Genomic DNA, 17,218 nt, shown 5'->3' on the forward strand with positions numbered 1-17,218 from the left:
GACCCTAAGAAAATTGTATCTATTGGATTGGCTCTGGCTACAAGTACAGTATAATAAAAGTCAATAGATAATTTCACAGTATACAGACTTGTCGACATTTCTAAATTATTCATATAGGCTAAATGTCTGAAAAGCTCAAAAGTTTGTAAAGATCAATGATAAGCACCATTATAGTTAAATAGACTTGTGGTTTTCTAAAGAAATGATTTTCATCTCCTTAAACCTCAAAATTAATATCTATCCTTAATACTGACCTACCCGTAACCCTTAACTTTAAACTTAACCAGTCAGAAATAATATCTAACCGTTACCCCAACCATGCTTGAGCAAGGGGCCAGCTCATCTTACTTTTTCACTTCTGTTTGCTTTCACCTTACCCATAAACGATTTCACTTCACCCACAGTCTGCCCTCCAGACAAACGTTGAAAATTAATGTGTGAGCTTGTGGACCTGGCATAGACTACATGTTCTGTGAAAAAAAATATAATTTTTCACACTAGCAAGGAGGAACTCCCGTTTCGCCATGTTAGTTTCCAGGTAAACTACATTGTCAGGGAGTTTATACACTGATCAGGCATAACATTATGACAACCTGCCTAATATTGTGTAGGTCCCCCTTTTGCCCCCAAAACAGCCGTGGAGGCATGGACTCCACTAGACCTCTGAAGGTGTGCTGTGGTATCTGGCACCAAGACATTAGCAGTGAGATCCTTTAAGTCCTGTAAGTTGTGAGGTGGGGCCGCCATGGATCGGACCTGTTTGTCCAGCACATCCCACAGATGCTCGATTGGATTGACATCTGGGGAACCTGGAGGCCAAGTCAACCCTTTGAACTCGTTGTTGTGTTCCTCAAACCATTCCTGAACCCTTTTCTCTTTGTGGTAGGGCTCATTATCCTGCTGACAGAGGCCAGTGCCATCAGGAAATACCGTTGCCATGAAAGGCTGCACATGGTCTGCAACAATGCTCAGGTAGGTGGTAGGTGTCAAAGTGACATCCACATGACCCAAGGTTTCCCAGCAGAACATTGCCCAAAGCATCACACTGCCTCCGCCAGCTTGCTTCCTTCCCATAATGCTTCCTTCCCATAGCGCTTATTCCATAAGTGATGCACACGTAACCGGCCATCCACCTGATCTAAAATAACACGTGATTCATCAGACTAGGCCACCTTCCATTGCTCCGTGGTCCAGTTCTGATGCTCACGTGCCCATTGAAGGCGCTTTTGGCAGTGGTTCAGAGGTCATACACAGCCCCATATTCCACAAACTATGATGCAATGTGTGTTCTGACACTTTTCAATCAGTAGAAGCATTAACCTTTTCAGCAATTTGAGCTACAGTAGCTCGTCGGTTGGATCGGACCACACGGGCAGGCCTTCACTCCCCACGTGCATCAATGAGCCTTGGCCGCCCATGACCCTGTCGCCGATTCATCGCTTCTCCTTCCTTGGACCACGCTTCTCCTTCCTCAGACCGGTAACACCCCACAAGGGCTGCAGTTTTGGAGATGCCCTGACCCAGTCGTCTAGCCATCACAATTTGGGCCCTTGTCAAAGTAGTTCAGATCCTTATGTTTGCCCATTTTTCCTGCTTCTAAGACATCAACTTTGAGGACAGAATGTTCACTTTCTGCCTAATATATCCCACCCACTGACAGATACCATGATAACGAGATTACCAGTGTTATTCACTTTACCTGTCAGTGGTCATAATGTTATGGCTGATGTATGCCGTCCAGATTAGTGGTCTGGTCACTCACCTTACAGTGCAGCGAGAGTTTCTCATTGCTATGGTGAAAATTGTATACATATGTTATGTTGATGTTATTTAAATTAAATTGTTGTCCCAAAAATTGATGTTGTCTAAATGGCGTTATGTGTGTGTATGTGTGAGAGATTGTCTCTGTTTGTGTCTCTGTCCGTGTGTCTCTGTCCGTGTGTGTATGACTCTGTGTCTCTTGTCTGACTGTCTGTCTGTTTGTTTGTTTGTGTGTGTCTATGTGTGTGTGTGAGTGAGTGTGAGAGAGAGATAGGGGAGCAGGGCTGAACGAGTGTCTGACTGAACTGTCCCAAGGCTAGGCTGGGCAAGCACACACTCGCCTTGGCTCTCTGACAAATGATACATCACACACACACACAGATACACACAGACAGACAGAAAAAGACCCACACACACACACATGGGGGATCACAGACTGTTGGGCGGTTAGTCAGATCTGAGGGTGCTTTTCCATTCAGGATAATCTCCTTTACCATAAGAGAGGAGACAGACATACAGTCAGGAGGTCTGGAGAGACAGGGGGCGTAGATAATAGGAGTGGTGGTTACCAATATTGGGAAAACCTTTGAAATGCATTTCACCTGATCTACACTCTTATTTGTTCTAAACAAAAAAGTTTGAAATAACATTAGGTGACAACAAAAGCCAGCTAGGCCATTGTAACAAAGGTAAAATACTGTGCCATACATACAGTATCTCACAAAAGTGAGTACACCCTTTTTTGCAAATATTTGATTATATATTTTAATGTGACAACACTGAAGAAATGACACTTTGCTACAATGTAAAGTTGTGAGTGTACAGCTTGTATAACAGTGTAAATTTGCTGTCCCCTCAAAATAACACAACACACAGCCACTAATATCTAAACCGCTGGCAACTAAAGTGAATACACCCCTAAGTGAAAATGTGAGGGGTGTACTCACTTTTGTGAGATATTGTATATCTTCAGCTTGATTATTTAGTTGATGCTTGTGTAAACATGGTTTGATTTTAACTTACTCTTCCCCTAGGCTATAGCTTACCGCACATACAGTACAACCCCGGCTCGACAAACTACTCAAAGTTGGACTTAGTGCAAGTGACCTTACTGAGCAATGTATTTGACAGCTATTGATTTTAGCAAATCGAAATACTGCAAGGGGCGGCATTAAATGAAGTGTTATTTTTGACATTTGATAATTCAAACAAACACTTGGCCGTTCTCGTCCTATCCAGTTTAGCCTGGATAACCAGCTTACAGACAGTAAATGCAATGCTCCTTAAACAGTTTGGTAGACTAAGTCAATTAAGCCAATGTCTATCAAGCTAAACATTTCCCAGATCTTTCTGATTGGCTAATGAAGGACACGTCGGACGTATCTTCTCAAAATCCATCAACAAACTCATCTGGTTTTAGCTAACATTAGCTAAAATGCTACCTTGCTTGACCAGAGGGTCAAGGTGGAACTCCTTAGGTAACTGAAAACTTTGAAACTATCGATATCTAGCTATCTGGTAAAGTGGTAAAAAGGTTGCCATCTCATTAGTTTCTTGATGTAGGGTAAAAAAACAAAACAAATAATAAGACAGAAAAAATTAAAAGTTTTGAACTGACACATTAAAATAAATCCATATGACACAGACTTTCCAAATTAGTGTCCATCCGGAATATTCTGCCATACCAGCTCAACTCTCCAGACAAACAAGACCCCGCGTCACCATGATGCACGCTGTACACACAGGATATGGTTTACCCCCCGTTCCCACATCCCACTCAACTTAGATGCATGGCACACAAACACACACACGGCCGGGACAGCACATGCCGCATCCTACACGCCTCCGCGGCTGTAAACACCTCTCTATGGGATCTCCCCAGCGCACACTTCCGACCTGGCCGACACACCGACGACACACTCCAATGGCTTCCTCCTTATGTTCCGGTGATGCTGCTGATGATGACTGTGACTCCAGCCTCCTTCAGCCAACTGATAGAGGGGAAGTCGAGAAGTTAGAAGAGAGTGGGAGAGGGATGTTATGGGGATGAATGAGGACAGAATAAACGGGTCGGATTACTAAACTATGAGGTTGCCAAAGTGATGTAGGTAGAGAGCGGGAATGCAGGGACACCAGAGAGTTCAGAACAAAGCAAGGCTGTGGAGAAGTGGATTTATTCATGACCGTAAGAATATTCCCGCCAAGCTATTTAGAATACTAATTGTTTTCACAGGAATTGTGCTTCACGGGAAGTTTTTCTATGAATAGTTTGTTTTCCTGGAACTGTCTGTCTCTAGGTGTTTTCTGTCCAAGTCAGAATTATGTCACAAGAGTAATTACCTGTACATCCAGAACAACCCGGCGGTTTGTTGTACGGCCGCCTTCTATTAGCGCCATACATACTGCACATTTCCTCACAACCACCCTCATACTCTCATTCTTTTTTCTCCCTTTCTGCACCTCTCTCCCTCACTGTCTCGCTGTTTGTGTGTGTCTGGGCTAGACAGAAAGCACAGCAGAGGAGCAGGGTTGCTTCTCCTGAAACAACTGGGAAAAAGAAAGAAAGGCAGAAGACCTACCAAATACCCCAAATGAATGTTATGGAATCAGATAGGCCTGTTTTAGCCACCAACCAAGACTCCAGTCCCCTCCCTCCCTCCCTCCCACCCTCCTTTCCCCCTCCATTCTTTCAATCAATTCTCTCATCCTGTCAATGCCTGAGGGGCAGCCTGTAGTTCTCTCAAGATATGCAGCTGTTCAGCTGAGACACACAGAGACTCTCACTCTCACAAACACAAATAGTCTAACTTAGCTAAATAAAAAGAGACATGCAAATGGATTCCTGGTTGTATTTTTACATTAGCGCTCCGATTTCTATAGCGGAACCTGTTCACAAACACACACACTCCCACACTATGTGATGTAATGGAAAGGTGTGTTTCCACCAAAGGTGTGTTGAAGTAAAAGAGTGACATGGAACAACAGTTACAGAAACTAAGCCGAGGTTGGGTGATGTAAAGAAAACAGAGAAAGTGATGAATAGAAATAAGAAGGGAGGCAAAACACACATCAGCTTGGACCGCGGAAAAAACAGAGGTGGTACAGAAGACAGAGATTCATGCAAACAAATAAGACACACACACACACACACACACACACACACACACACACACACACACACACACTGGGCAGGGCAGGAGACTACTCCCTGCAGCTGTTTTTATTGTGTGAAAGGGAACGAGATGCTATCTGTTTTTAATCACATCTCTGTCTACCATAACTGAGTACCCCGTCTCTGTTTTCCTCTCTCCCTCCTGTTCCTCCCTCCCCCTATCTCCCAATCACACTCACCCATTCCCCCTTAGCTTCAGTCTCACTTGTCGGAATCCCTCTTTTGTCTTTCCATCTCCTTCCAGCCGCTGTGTTTCTCTTTTACAGGGACGCAAGGACAGTGTATCTTGGATGTTGGAAAAGAGAGATATTAATGTTGTGCCTTGCTTTACATTTTACGATACAGTGATTGCCTATATTGGACTCATTGGGTGAGGAGCATATTTCCCCTCCTGTCTCACAGTGGCAAACTGCAAGGAGGAGCTCCTTTTCTGGCAGGACGAAAGGAATCCACTGTCTGTTCATTTTCATACAGGTTGTCTCCACCCAGTGTGAGGCATGCTCCTCCACAATAGGGCTTCATGTGTCCATATGGTTTCTGCCTGTTGCAAAGAGTGATGGTAACCTACAAACGTAATAGCTAACTGTATGCCCCCACACACACACACAAACACACTAACATGCTGACACACTTTCTGTGCTTGTGTGTCTCGGTAGGGGGTAGGATGGATAACTAAGAGGTTTACATGGTTGAGTTAACAAAATGACCCTGAATTTCAATACTTTCTGTTCACACACACCAATCATTAACTAACACATTCCGCAGGCACACTTCCCTTCTGTCCTCCCTGGTAGGTTTGTACTTGCCCACTAAAGCAATTGGTTTAGACCACCACCTCCACAATTGACAGCATCCATGGTTATGGACATAACAAATGGTATAATTATTATTATAATCACTTAACATATTCCCATGTTTCTTCTAACTGCTGTCTGTTCATTCTGTTCCCTTTCCGTCCTCTCCTCTCATCTGTTCATCTGAACCCTCTGACCCAAACCGTTCAAGCATTACCAAATCATCTTCCTCTCTCCCTCTGACATTGTCCTTCGTTCCTGCAAAATCTGTGCATTCCAATCAACAATTCCTAGTCTCTCATTTTGCCACTGTGTTCATTATGCAGGTTTTCTACACATAATCTTCCCTTATACATCATATATTTATTTATTCACCATCTTTTCATCAGAAGACAGAGAATAATACTTGATCCATCCCCTAAATCATTCGGACTTTCTCCCATTTCTTCGTGGCTTTCTTTGTCCCTTCTCCTCCTCATCTGTGTCTCCCCCGTCCCCTCACTCCGGTCCTCTCTTCCTGGTGTTAGCCCTGTGTTCATCAACAGCCTCAGTGATCCCAGATGGGCTGATAAGTAATCCATGGGGGCGAGGTGTGGCTGGCTGCATCCACGAGTGTGTGTGGGTGGAAGTGTGTTTTTTCTGAAATGGATGTTTGCACTGAAAGGATTCTTTTTTTTACATGTTTTATGGTTTTTTTTTTCTGTATGTACACTGTGTGTATTTGTGTGTTTGAGTGTAGGTTGTGTGAGTGTTGTCATTTCTCTAAACCAACCCCCCCCAAAAAAAGACATGGTCACCACCTCATCCAGAATGCTTAGAACTGATTTCCCATCATGCAACAGGCAGATAGAAAGAGAGAACGGATATGGTCATTGTCTAAAACTAGTGAGAATGTGACAAAGCCATTCTAAAACAGGCAGACGTACACAGATGGACAATGACTCTGTCAGGTCTCAGGTTTCTGCTGGAATAGTGAGCCCTTTTCTATTCCCAGGGATGACCATGTTTCCAGTCAGCACTGTCACTGTGTGTGTGTGTGTCTGTCTCCTCATGCATATGTGTGTGTGTCCCTGTGTGTCTGTACTCATGATTGTTTGTGTGTGTGAGAGAGAGAGACAGAACCAAACATACAGATCTGGGAAAAAATTAAGAGACCACTGCACCTTCTTTCTTTCCTTTACAAAAAGTTGAAAATGAAGGTTTTAAGTGAACAGAAGCATTCAATTTGGAGTGGTCTCTTAATTCACTCACTCAAAACCTTCTTTTCCAACTTTCTTGGAAAGGAATGAAAAAGGTGCAGTGGTCTCTTAATTTTTTCCAGAGCTGTATAGTGTGGTAGAGCGTCGAAAGTTTGAAGGAAACATTTTATGATATTGACCTACACTGTAGTAAATTAACCATCTTTCAAATCCTTTTTAGGTGACCCTTGAAATCTGCAGGTTTTATGCACTGACATAATCCCACTTTAAAACAAACCTTTAATACCTTGATAGTTTGAGTCTTGACAAGGCTGACACTGTACTCCATCCACCAATCAGAATCACTTTCATTCGCTAATCACATTCACACATGCTCAGAATTATATTTGATGTAATGTGATGACAAGTGAAGTGATGGTTTTGAGATGAAACAGGACAGGCTCTATTGTTCTGATAACGTGGGCTGGGTCATGTTCCTGGTTGCTTCTGGGAATACCATGGATGAATATGCAGATTATTTCTCAGGTGTTATCAGGAAGTTCACTAAGCAGGTTGCCCCTACATTGGTAACCAATTTCCTGAGTAGAAACCATGGGTAGATGGCAGTATCTTTGCCAAACTGAAAACCCGCACCACAGCTTACAAACAGGAGGCACTACCTGCCGATGTTTTAAAATGGAGGCTCAGTCAAGAGATGGATGTGGCAGGGGCTTCAGCAGAAGAGCAACAACGCCTCACTTCCCAGACAAGCAGAAAACACGTTTAATGAAGTGAGAGTCTGACTCCGGCCAAGCTGTTCACAAGGTCAGTGGGACGTACATTCTTGTTGCTCCAGACGGAACCCCAACGTATGGAGGACCAGGAGGAGTGAGGGCACAACCTTTGTCTGGTTGACCCCTGCAATGTGAGCCCCCCCCCCCTGCAGGGTTAAATGCTCAGCTCCCCCCCTGTGTCCAATGACCTCCAATATCTGTATGGCCACACATGACTCCGGCTCCATGGTCACATTCTCAAGACAGCGGTCGGCCTGATCACGACGACGACCGAGTCAGCCTAAAGAATGGATGGTGCTCGCGGAGCGGTGCCAGGGAAACAAAGTCTCCTTCAAAGAGACAAAATAAAACAAAAGAGCCCGATGGGTGAAGAGGAGGGCTGCGGTCAGGGGGGTGCTGGACTTTCTGGTCCACAGTGTCACATCACAGACGTACCGTAGCAACAACGTTCCAGTGTTGCCTTGTCAACAGGATGCTGACCCATACACCATGTCATGCCGCAGGAACACCAAAGGAACCATCAAAATTCCCATCCATCTGTGTAAAGGTCTGTTCTCTGAGAAAATAGTTTACTATAGAATTCAACAGCACATACGGACAAAATATTCATTTAGAAAATATATTTGACAGTGAGGTAAAATAAGTGAAATAGGTAATTTTGTATGTGCAGCAATAGCTCTTGTTTCTAAGTAATCTGTCTTCAGTAAATAGCATATTGCGCATTTCTATATAAATGAATATCATTTGCTGCAATCTTGCGTTCAAGTAATGACTCACAGTACATGCAGGCTGATGCATATCAAGACAAAATGAAGTGAGGTAAAATCCCTTCTAACTTTCGCATCAAGTAAGAAAAAAAGATGAAGTCTGTTGTAGTTCTCACAACACCTGTGAATGGTTTGTTGTTCAACCTCACTTTGACCACCACCAACACATTAAAGAACAGTCCGGAAACATCTACTGGACACAAGCCTTTCTCATGTCCCTGCTATGAATCAGCTAAGAAAGTACAGCTAGAAATGAGCTCTGCAGAGCACGAAGGTTCATTCTGCCTGTCTGTTTGTTTCTAGGTGTCTCAAAATGACCATAACATTGTTTATAGGGATGCAGGAATACCTTTTGCTTACAGCCTCAACATTATTTTCACCCCTGGGGTTGATCCACGGATGAGGCAGAAAAACAACCCAAAGGCAGTTCTGGAAGGTCTTCCCACAGCACCATCTCTCTGATTTGGAGCACAGTAGAGAATCATCTTGAGAAGTCAATGAGTGACACAGCAAATCTTTTTACTGTTTAAGAGTCTCCACTTTGGAAGAATGTTCCAAAGATAAAGACCTCTGATTGCCACTGACCTCAATAGATGGCTATATCTGTGATCAGCATTTAAATATTTGAGACTGAAATATTTGTGCAACACTTGACAAACAAGTAACGCCGTGGACAGATAACTGTAATCAGTGGCACTGCGGCTGTTTTCCAAATGTTGCTGTTGAAACATTCACAACATTGTTAGAAATGTACACCCCTTGAACTTTTTCAAACATTGTTGAGTCAGTGTCTCTGAGTTTCATGCATTAAACTAGGATTTATTTCTTGGTTTTTACACACCATACTCACCCTGGTGAAATAGCTATCCTGAACTATCTCAGGTTTAACCAATCTATCACTATTTGTTGAACAGCCTGTCTGTCTCCTTAGGCCATTGTAGGGTAGTGATGGCCATTTGAGGCTTCATTACTGTTCTAGAAGCAGGATATTATGCTAGCAGCGCTAACTCAGATTTTTTTTTTCAAAATAAAAGCCATCTTTGAAATATATAAGGCAATATAGTTAAAAATCGAATTGGTACATTTTATTTGTAATGTTTTTTCTGTTCTTTTCCACAGACAAGATTGTTAACTATATTGCCTTCTAAAGTTCAATGATGGCTTTTATTTTGAAAAATAAAATCTGAGTGCTGCCAGCATAATATCCTGCTGCTAAAAAAATGCTAATGAAGCCTCGTTTGGCCATAACTATTGTAGGGTATATGTTTATTGGTAGAATGTCTGTTTAAATAGCTGTTGTTCATTTCCTGGGACTGTTTATACTCATATCTTCAGAAATGTGAAGCAGAGACATTATCTTTGGACAGAGTGACCCATCAATCAATACAGTTCATTGTGTCAAGGTTCAGAAGTCAAAAATCGAGTTACCGGAGCTAGCAAACTAGCTTTTGCTGGAACATATTGGTGGCTTATTTATATATTTTTCAATTGAAATATTTTTCATTTTTCTCCCTAATTCCGTGATGCCAATTTGTGATACCTTTTTTGTAATTCCCAGGGGACTCGTAATTGGACATTGAAACATGTCCTCCAAAGCACATTGCGTGTTGTTGTCTGCTTGTTACTTTAAACCCGGAAAATGTATTTCAGAATCCCTACGTGCCTGAAAAACACATTCTTTTGCCAACAGCCATTATTGAGCAATCTCCTAGGCCACTGCCAGGAGACAGCATGATGAGGCAAGGCAACTATATTGGATGACTCCAAACCATGATTGTGCTAGACAATTCAGATATCGTGCAAATGGCAGCTGCTTCATATTACTTAATACCCCGGGCCTACAAGGATAATACAGACAAAAGAACAGGCAAGCCAGAAAAAGGCAAAGAAATACCTCAAATTAAAACCTATGTCACTTAAGAAACAAGTGTCATGAAACAGATAACCTGCTAAAAATATATATATGCTATTCTGAAAAAACTTACATAATTCATTTGATGATATAGTGTTAGTGATACATAGCTATACAGGAAAGAAGAATAAGAATTGAGGAGTAATGACTGTCTATCTTCAGAACAATATTCCTTTTGAAAGTTGGAGGGAGTCATGAATCAGCCTTTCATATCAATTGTAGAAGTAATATTGTTACAGATTCTAGTAATATTGTAACAGGTTCACCTGCCCCACGATATGCAATAATGATAGAAATTGTTATTTTGTTAGTATTACACTACGTTCTGTGTGCCTTCACATTTAATGTTTTTTTTTTAAAGTGTGTTACCACATTAACTGCTCTGTAAAATTTGATTTGATTGATGAATAAGACACTTTTTTCACCCTACTATATTAACTTTTCAGAATTCCAAACTACAGCACGCTTGTCTTTTATTATCTGGTTAGTAATGCATGAATATGAAAGCTCAGCGTTTGTTGTTGGTATGTTAGTCCTAAGATTGCTAATCTTATCAACAAAAAGTAATTAAAGTGTTCGACAATATCCAAGGGTTTTGGTATGAAGAGTCTACCTAAATGCAGGATGGAGCTGAGTTATCATTTTTGCTAGAAATGTCATTAACAGTTCTCCAGAGCTTTTTAATATTGTTCTTTACATAATTAGGTGTGCTTGCCAAAGGCAAACCATGGCTCAAGAATTCTGTCATATCATTGATATGATAATTATTGCAATTTATTTTGCCCACCATACATTTTAGGATTAGGGTTCTATTACAGGAAACATGAAACTTCTATACATCCAGACTGCCACCAATTTGGTATCTTGATAAGAAGATTTTTATATAAGTTATAGTTTTTTAACCCATTGACACATACAATCACAGTATTTGTGATCATTGTTGAGTGGTCTCTTAGGTTTAGGCAATCCCAACTTCAAATTCTTAAACATGCATCGGTCTATGGTTATGTTGGTTAATGTAATTTGTTTAATTGGATTTCGCAAAATTATTAACAATATTTATTGAACCGTTCATGCTAGAGACAAACAAAACAAACAATTCTTGTTTCACAAGTTAAAGTTAATACAACTTTAAACTCTTATGCACAAATTGCTTTTGACTGTGTGAATTAACATAATTTGCATAAATACACCAGATGAAGAACTGGAAAAGTATTTTCCTGTTAATCTCAGTTTAGTAAAATAGTTTAATATTTACTTTTCTTTAGTTATTGCATTTTCAATGCTTTTGCCAATCTTCTGTTCAGCCAGACTTGGCTTTTCCTTCTCTGAATTCTCTCTCTGCCATAAATGTTTCTTATCTCCACATCTGTTCAGGGTGATTGGAGTCTCATACAGACAGTGTTTTAATGGGGCATGCTTATCTGTGACCGCATTAGGCAATGTCTCTTTCAAGGTAAATGGGATGAAGAACTGGGCACTAAAAAATGGATGTCAGACAGGGAGGATAATCTGCATACAACGTACATTACATACAAAGATCCTGTTTTATTTTTTCACATCCTTGTCAAAGAAAGAATTAAAGAATTGTCTGTATGATCACTTATACTTCATACTATTTTAGGCCTTTTGTTGATATTGCTTTTTCTTGATATTGTTACTATATTTTGACCACTAGATCCTTTGGCAATAGCTATTGCATTAGATCAGATTTCTGCAGCATTAGTAAAGGATGATTTGATGATTTGGTTCCCATACTGTTTCTAAATAATCTACCTTATTACCTGGAATGATTACCTGGACCAGAATGCATGCAAAAGTTTGACATTTATTTTGAGTACACAGCTGCATACACCGATCAGCCATAACGTTGTGACCACCTGCCTAATATTGTCTGCGGCTACGCAGCCCCATACGTGACAAACTGCGAAGCACTGTGTGTTCTGACACCTTTCTATCAGTACCAGCATGAACTTTTTCAGTAATTTGAGACACAGTAGCTTGTCTGTTGGATTGGACCAGACGGGCCAGCCTTCACTCCCTGCTTGCATCAATGAGCCTTGGCCACCCATGACCCTGTTGCCGGTTCACCACTTTTCCTTCCTTGGACCACTTTTGATAGGTACCGACCACTTCAGACCGGGAACACCCCACAAGGGGCTGCAGTTTTGGAGATGCAACAAGGGTCAAATTGAAATCTAGCCATCACAATTTGGGCCTTGTCAAAGTTGCTCAGATCCTTACGTTTGCCCATTTTTCCTGCTTCTAACACATCAACTTTGAGGACAGAATGTTCACTTGCAGACTGTTATATCCCACCCACTGACAGGTGCCATGATAACGAGATTATCAGTGTTATTCACTTCACCTGTCATTGGTCATAATGTTATGGCTGATCAGTTTATGACAAAATATGGTTAAAGTGCTGACTCTCAGATTTAGTTTGAGGGTATTCTCATCAATATTTAATTAATCTTTCATAAATAACAGCAAGTATATTGACTGTTCTGTAGCAGCCTCCTACTAAAATATGACGTACAATAGCATAAACTAGGGCCTGGCTAAAATGATGCTTTTAATTTTTAAAGTATGACCCCGTTTCCAAAATAATTGGGACACAGATTGATATGGATATAAAAACAGAATGCAATGATATGAAAATCATTTAAACCCTATATTCAATAGAAAATAATACAAAGACAACATATTAAATGTTGAAACCGAGAAATGTTATTGTTTCTTGTAAAATGAATGGCCACTTTCATCTCATACTGAAATCTAATATATGGCCATATACATAAAAAGATGTAACATATATTTTACAATACATGATCATATATGTTAATTACATATTTCCATCTGATATATATAAAATGGCCAATACTTGTATATTTTGTACATATGCGTTGATCAAACCAAATATATATGTTTTACAACATATATTCTCATAAAAGGCGTACAATATATATGCATAAATAAAGTTGTGTAATGCAAATAAAAACCTGGTGGAACATCTCACAACTAATTACGTTAATTGGCAACATTTCAATAACATGATTGGGTATAAAAACAGCCCCACAGAGAGGATGAGTCTTTCAGAAGTAAAGATAGGGAGAGCTTCACCACTCTGGGAAAGACTGCACAGGCAAATAGTGCAACAATATTAGAATAATGTTTCTCAATGTATAATGTTTCTCAATTGCTAAGGGTTAGGGTATCTCATCATATACGATACGTAATATCATTAAGATTCTGAGAATCCGGAGAAAGATTGAGAAACACCGTCACCTTCTTTGGTCCCGAGCTCATTCAATATGGAATGAGTGGAAAACTGTCCTATGGTCTAAATTATTTTTTGGGAATCATGGACATCGCATCCTCTGGACTAAAGAGGAGAGAGACAATCCAGCTTATTATCAACGCATAGTGCAAAATCCAACATCCGTGATGGTATGGGGGTGCATTAGTGCACATGGCATGGTTGACTTGCACATCAGTGAAGGCACCATTAATGCTGAACAATATATACAGGATTTGGATCAACATATGCTGCCATCCAGACCATATCTTTTTCAGTGAAGGCCTTGCTTATTTCAGCAAGACAATGCCGAACCACATTCTGCACTTATTACAACAGCATGGCTCCATAGTTAAAGAGTACAGGTGCTAAACTGGCCTGCCTGCAGTCCAGACCTGTCCCCCATTGAAAACATTTGGCGCATTATGAAAAGAAAAATATGACAAAGGAGACCCTGATCTGTTTAGCAGCTGCAATCCTATATCAAGCAAGAATGGGTAAACATTTCACTTTCAAAACTACAGCAATTGGTCTTTTCAGTTCCCATATGCTTTTTCCAAAAACAATAACATTTCTCAGTTTCAACATTTGAAATGTTGTCTTTGTACTATTTTCAATCAAATATAGGGATGAATGATTTGATGAATGAATATATTAAGTGGTTTGGAAAATGCCAGGACTAACTGGCAACAAAGCAGTGTTTTGACTTTTCGGTTGACACGACCCAAGTTTTAAGGGTACTGTCACAGATGGACTACTGCACACCAGAGTGGTTCCGATCCGGCAAAGGAAGAACCCAGAGACATGACAGTTCGTTCAGAACCAAGCAGCACATGCAGCCCTTAGATGTACACAGAGGGTTAGTGTCAGTGATATGCGTGTCCGTCCCTTCTCGCTTGAGTGGAGGAGATACTCACTGCCTCACTGTTAGTCTATTAGCAGGGCGTAGACATGCTGAAGGCTCGTGTAGACATGCTGAAGGCTCGTGTAGACCATGTGTACAGTGTGGACACGCATTATGTATGTTAATGTCATCCATTCAGTCGTTTTTTCTATTGCGTTTATGTAGCCCTGTTAGGCTTTTCTGCACTGTTATGCATTTTATGTCTATTCTGGAACATTTTGATTTGTGTTTGGACCCCAGGAAGAGTAGCTGCTGCCTAGTTAGAGGAGGAATGAGTTATACAAAAAAACTGCTCTGAATATCTCCTAGGGGTTTATGCACACATTACAGATTACCAGGCTGTACACATTGCAATATACGTTTGAAGGAAATTACTCATTAAGCCGATATGCAGCCGAGTGCAACATCGCCTTTACATTCCAATCCCACTGTAAAACTTGAACATCTGTGGTACAGATTGAGTAGACCCTAAGCTGTTTATCATTGGATAATTTACATATATTAACCTTCAAGACATTTGTGGGACATTGTTGCAACAGGGCAAGTTGAACTATGGTGTATACCAGTTGAATTAGTCAGTGCTGTGCGTGACTGACACCAGCGTGGAAATGTTACAGATGTGTGCAAATATCACGCATGAGTGTCACTGATGGCATTACATTCCCTGCAGTACACGCGCCCGCAAACACACACACACACACACACACACCTTGATCCCTGTCCAAATACAGTATATCCATGAACATGCTCTTGTGCACTACACACAAAAGGACTACCCATGTGGCCTGACTCTAGTGTCTGACTCTAGTGTCTGACTCTAGTGTCTGACTCTAGTGTCTGACTCTAGTGCCTGATTCTAGTGTCTGACTCTAGTGCCTGATTCTAGTGTCTAATTCTAGTGTCTGATTCTGGTGTCTGACTGTAGTGTCTGATTCTAGTGTCTGACTGTAGTGTCTGACTGTAGTGTCTGATTCTAGTGTCTGATTCTAGTGTCTGACTCTAGTGTCTGACTCTAGTTTCTGATTCTAGTGTCTGATTCTAGTGTCTGATTCTAGTGTCTGACTGTAGTGTCTGATTCTAGTGTCTGACTGTAGTGTCTGACTCTAGTGTCTGACTCTAGTTTCTGATTCTAGTGTCTGATTCTAGTGTCTGATTCTAGTCGTCTGTGCGTGTCAAAAGGACAGAGCTTAGCTTTGGACATAATTTTATTCTTTATCCTTTTCTAGGAAGTCCATTCAATTTCAGTCACCCTTATCACATATGTTAATACAGTACAATTGCCTCCCTCTCTCCCTCTTTCTCCCACTCTATATCTCTCCCTCTTTTTCCATGCTCTATCTCTCTCCCCCTCTTTTTCCCATTCTCTCTTTCTTTGTGTTTCTCTGTTTGCCTCTCTGTTGTGAGGCTGGTACATTGGCAGAGTCTGAGTTATTGCATAAGCCTCTGCTTGATTAACAGGAACACACTCGGTCTGACACTTCCTCTCAGTCAAAGACTGTCCTCTCCTTCTGTGTGCAATGAAACATGCAGGCTCACATGCCCGCACACCGGCACGCACAATCTACACAAGCCCTTTTGAGGGAGAGGTCCATCTCACTGTTGGCCCTGTAAACGTGTGGCTGTATAAGCTCCGGCTCTAACGCCTGGCTTGGACTATTTGATCTTTACACAATTATCCTGTCCCAGACACATTTTCATAATCAGGGTTAAATCCTAATTACTTGGGCTGGAAGCCGAGGAATGAGGTCTTATTGTAGTGTGAGCAGTATCATTATTTGCTGTTCCATTCTCCCAACCTGTGTCAGACATTTAGCTTGTTTAGTGTGAGGGGGCTGTGAGGCACCCAGCATAGGACACCAAGACCAAAAAAGCAACAAAAACACCTAAGAACAACAGAGGAAGGCTGTGCAGGATCAAGCAGGGAACCATCATGTAATATAGGCACCCACATCCTGGAGTTGCGGATGGAAGTAATGACAGAGTAAATGTGAGCACATCCAAGTTGTGATAACTTTAAAAGTCACATAGTGCACGGCTGGGTGTGTATGTCTCTGTGTTGGGTTGTTTATGTTCATGTGTGTATGTTTGGCAAAGGCTGGAATTGTCATGGAGAATCCAGGTTCTCTTAAATCATGTCAGTGGGAGGTAACAGTGTCTAGGACATTTAAAAACGCCCAACTTGGATGCAAACATCCTCATGAACCATTTACACATATGCACACACACACACACACACACACAGTGCTGACAGACACACACTATGAAATGGCACACACATGATTGATACACACACATACTGTATACCCACACACACACACACACACACACACACACACACAGTACTGACAGACACACACTATGAAATGGCACACACATGATTGATACACACACATACTGTATACCCACACACACACACACACACAGTACTGACAGACACACACTATGAAATGGCACACACATGATTGATACACACACATACTGTATACCCACACACACACACACACACACACTTAGCAGATGGATAAATGTTCAGCCTGTTCCTGTTGTTCTCTTCTGAGCTCCCATACACGGATGTCCTGGCGTTAGACACAAGCAAGTATACACAAGTTATTCTGTTGGAAGAAATAATGCATTTTTT

This window comes from Esox lucius, chromosome 20 (assembly GCF_011004845.1).
Source record: "Esox lucius isolate fEsoLuc1 chromosome 20, fEsoLuc1.pri, whole genome shotgun sequence".
In the NCBI taxonomy this organism is placed as follows: domain Eukaryota; kingdom Metazoa; phylum Chordata; class Actinopteri; order Esociformes; family Esocidae; genus Esox; species Esox lucius.